We start from the raw sequence: 5,039 nt of genomic DNA on the forward strand, positions 1-5,039 counted from the left end.
TTTTTGTGTTTTTTTTTTTTTTACAAGAATTTAAAGTTGAACTTGTAATGAATATACTATAATGAATTGTGTATATATGTGTATGTATGGGATCCGTTATCTGGAAACCCGTTATATAGAAAGCTCCGAATTACGGAAAGGCTGTTTGCCATAGACTCCATTTTAACCAAATGGTTCAAAATTTAAAAAAATATTTCCCTTTTCTCTGCAATAATAAAACAGTAGCTTGTATTTGATCCAAATTAAGATATAATTAATCCTTATTGGAAGCAATACCAGCCTGTTGGGTTTATTTAATGTTTACATGACTTAGCAGACTTAAGGTATGAAGATCCCAATTACGGAAAGATCCCTTCTCCAGAAAACCACAGGTCCCGAGCATTCCATTCCTCCCGTGTCAGAATTAAAATTGTGAACAATTTAGCAAAGAATGCCACACTCACAGGTCGGGAGGGGGGGGCGGCATCAGGGCTGTTGCCTCAGGTGGCAGCAGCCCCTGAAATGTGCCTGCACACACAAGTATGCTGTTGAGAAAGGCTAGACTGTGGAGAAATGTGCAATACTGAGATGTTCTTTATTTTACTATGATGTATGAGGGGTACAGATAAGCAATATTCTCAAAAATGACTTCCAATGCTCTTCTGATGAAAAATCTCTGTACTATATTTCCCAGCGTTCTGGAGGGCCTTAGCAGCCAGCCCTCAACATTCTAACTTTATAGAACAGCATTTTACAAAGGCCTTTAAATGGGAGGTTCACCTTTTGGATAATATAGCTAATTTAACAGCCTATGTCATAAAAACATTTTTATCTTTATTACCTAAATGTTTGCATATCTTCAATTCCATTGGCTGGCAATAGTCAGCCAATCTGATTAAATATATGCAAATGAAGCAGGAGAGAGAAGGCTTGCATTATGCAGATTCAGTCCTTTACTTTCTTATTCAGCGGCCTGCATCTCTTACAACTCATTGCCGAGTGTGTTGGCGAACCCATAACGGTGAAGAGAACAGAGAGAGTTTTTGTAGAGATGATCCATAGCTTCTGTGGCATACAGTTAGGCCCATAAATCTTTGGACAGATTTTGGTTCTGTACATTACCACAATGATTTTTAAATCTTTTTAAAACTCAGATGCAGTTGAACTGCAAACTTTCAGCTTTAATTCAATGGGTTGAACAAAGATTGCACAAAAAAAATGCGAGGAACTTATGCCTGCCGAAGATGGAGAGAGTTTTAAAAGATCCGATCATCATCGTGAGACCACGATTATCTTGGAACGATCGTACGAATTGTCCATCGACTAAAAAGACCAATTGGCCAGGAAAACAAAGGGGAGCTGCCTGCTTGGCCCTGCAAACATAGATAGATTGCACTGGGACCGACAAAGATTTTTTGACCTGGCCGATCAATTTCCTGACAGATGTCGGCCGAAAAATCGTAAGATGTATGATCATTCGTATCCCACTAACCGAACAATAATTTTGATGGGTTGGTCGGACTTCGCTAAAATCTGTCATTTTTTTAACACAATCACTTCATTTCTTTTTTTTTTTTTTTTTTTCAAAACGCATCAGTTAATAGTGCTGCTCCAGCAGAATTCTGCATTGAAATCCATTTCTCAAAGGATCAAACAGATTTTTATTATATTTAATTTTGATATCTGACATGGGGCTAGACATACTGTCAGTTTCCCAGCTGCCCCCAGTCATGTGACTTGTGCTCTGATAAACTTCAGTCACTCTTTACTGCTGTACTGCAAGTTGGAGTCATCTCACCCCCTCCCTTCCCCCCCCCCCCCAGCAGCCTAACAAAAGAACAATGGGAATGTAACCAGATAACAGCTCCCTAACACCAGATAACAGCTCCCTAACACAAGATAACAGCTCCCTGGTAGATCTAAGAACAGCACTCAATAGTAAAATCCAAGTCCCATTGCGTTACATTCAGTTACATTGAGTAGGAGAAACAACAGCCTGCCAGAAAGCAGTTCCATCCTAAAGTGCTGGCTCTTTCTGAAAGCACATGACCAGGCAAAATGACCTGAGATGGCTGCCTACACACCAATATTACAACTAAAAAAATGCACTTGCTGGAAATAAATGTAATATTGTAGAGTGATGTATTTGCAGTGTAAACAGTGTAATTTAGAAATAAAAGCAAAATCATAAAAATCATGACAGAATCCCTTTAAATGCCTGCCCTGGAGAGGTTCCATTACTTTTAAAAATCCCTTGGGGTTGCATAAGAAAAACATGTTTAAATATAACAATATACATTTTCTCATAAATCAATATTTTCCATGGAACAGAATGCTAACAATGCTTTTATGAATGGAGATCATATTGGGACAACATCACAAAAAGTAGACCCCGCATTAATAAAGTATGCTTTAGAACATTGCTCTGAATTGCACTCTGCCTTTTGCAAGAGTTATAGCAATGTAATATACCATTCATTCATTCATAACAATACTACTCTTACAGCCAAAGAGACAGCATTGTAATAATATATTTTAATGGTATTGCCAGCCATCACACATTTATAGAAATAATGGGAAACTATAGAAGATGTATGCTGCCAACCTACTTTTCGCCTTACTCATCCGCTTACAACTGTGACCTGGTTCTTGCGTTGAACCCATAGCACACAGGAGGATTGTTTGACATTTCTGTTCAACTAAAATATGAAAAAGTTTGGGAACCCCTCTTAATTCTTTGGAGTTTTGTTTATTATTGGCTGAGCTTTCAAAGTAGCAACTTCCTTTTAATATATAACATGCCTTATGGAAATAGTAGTATTTTAGCAATGACATTAAGTTTTTTGGATTAACAGAAAATATGCAATATGCATAATAACAAAATTAGACAGGTGCATACATTTGGGCACCCCAACAGATATTACATCAATACTTAGCTCCTTTTGCAAATGTAACAGCCTCTAGACACCTCCTATAGCCTTTGATGAGTGTCTGGATTCTGGATGGCGGTATTTTTGACCATTCGTCCATACAAAATCTCTCCAGTTCAGTTAAATTTGATGGCTGCCGAGCATGGACAGCCTGCTTCAAATCATCCCATAGATTTTCGATGATATTCAAATCAGGGGACTGTGAAGGCCATTCCAGAATATTGTACTTCTCAGGGGCGATCCTGGCCCCTGCTGCCTGAGGCAGCAGCAGTTGCTGCTGCCCCCCCTCCCCTGGAAATTTGCTCTTAAAGTACCAGGAGCAGCATTTTTGCTGCCCCTGGTACCTAGTGGGGCGCTGCTGCCTGAGGCGACAGCCTCAACTTGCCTCATTGGCGAAGCACCCCTGGTACTTCTCCCTCTGCATAAATGCCTTTGTAGATTTCGAAGTATTTAGCGTCATTGTCTTGTTGGAATATCCAACCCCTGTGTAACTTCAACTTTGTGACTGATGCTTGAACATTATCCTGAAGAATTTGTTGATATTGGGGTGAATTCATCTGACCCTCGACTTTAACAAGGGTCCCAGTGCCTGAACTAGCCCCACAGCCCCACAGCATGATGGAACCTCCACCAAATCTGACAGTAGGTAGCAGATGTTTTTCTTGGAATGCGGTGTTCTTCTTCCGCCATGCAAATCGATTTTTGTTATGACCAAATAACTAAATGTTTGTCTCCAGTCCAAAGCACTTTGTTCCAAAATGACTGTGGCTTGTTTAAATGAGCTTTTGCATATAACAAATGACTCTGTTTGTGACGTGAGTGCAGAAAGGGCTTCTTTCTCATTACCCTGCCATTCAGATGTTCTTTGTGCAAATTGCGCTGAATAGTAAAACGATGTACAGATACACCATCTGCAGCAAGATGTAGCCTGTGGCCATCCATTTCCTGATTACATTCCTTTGTTGAAACCAGGGCCGGAACTTGGGGTAGGCAGAGTAGGCACGTGCCTAGGGCGCAAAGTTTTAGGGGTGCCAGACACGTACCTTTCACTGCTGCCTACCCCAGTCTGGTCTGCAGTTTTTCTCGTTGTGCTCATTTGCACGCATGCACGCTTACGTGAGTGGTGACGTATACGGTCAGTGTGCATGCGCGCACTCAGGTTCGAGTGCGCATGCACGCCGCGGAGGGGGGCGATGCGGCCAGCAGGGTTGCCTGGGGCGCCTGGCTGGTTCGGCCCGGCCCTGGTTGACAGTTTAAACCTCTGAGATAGCTTTTTGTAGCCTTCCCCTAAACCATGATACTGAACAATATTTGTTGGAGAGTCAAACAGAAGCACAACTTGCAATTGGCCACCTTAAATACCTTTATGATTGGACACACCTGTCTATGAAATCAAGGCTTAAAGGAACAGTAACACCAATAACTGGAAGTGTTTTAAAGTAATGAAAATATCATGTAATGTTGCCCTGCACTGGTAAAACTGATGTGTTTGCTTCAGAAACACTACTATAGTTCATATAAACAAGCTGCTCAGTAGCAATGTCGGAAATTGAAAAATGGCTATATGGCACAGGTTATATAATGGATAACAGATAACATTATGTTCTACAGAGCTTATCTGCTGTGTAACTTGAGCCTTTTCTCCTTTGAATGGCTGCTCCCATAGCTACACAGCAGCTTATTTATATAAACAATAGTAGTGTTTCTGAAGCATACACAGCAGTTTTACTAGTGCAGGGCAACACTGCATTATATTTGTATTACTTTAAAACAATTTCATTTTGATGTTTAACGAGCTAATCCAACAAATTTGGTGCTGCCAGTAATCAGTATTGAGCAGTTACATGCATTCAAATTAGCAAAATTACAAGGGTACCCACATTTTTGAACAGCCACTTTTTCACATTTGATTTAATTCATTACAACTACAACTAAATACTGCTTCACTAAAAATCTTTGTTCAAGATACACCCAGTACTCAGATGTTCCTTGGAAATGAAAGACATACCACTGTTATATTTTTTGTTGAAAGTGGAGTAAATTATTATGCAGGCTGAGAAGGGTTTCCAAACTTTTTCATATGACTGTATCTCCATAATCAACAGAATCAACAACAGGTCTGAGAAGTAC

This window comes from Xenopus laevis, chromosome 8S (assembly GCF_017654675.1).
Source record: "Xenopus laevis strain J_2021 chromosome 8S, Xenopus_laevis_v10.1, whole genome shotgun sequence".
Classification (NCBI taxonomy): domain Eukaryota; kingdom Metazoa; phylum Chordata; class Amphibia; order Anura; family Pipidae; genus Xenopus; species Xenopus laevis.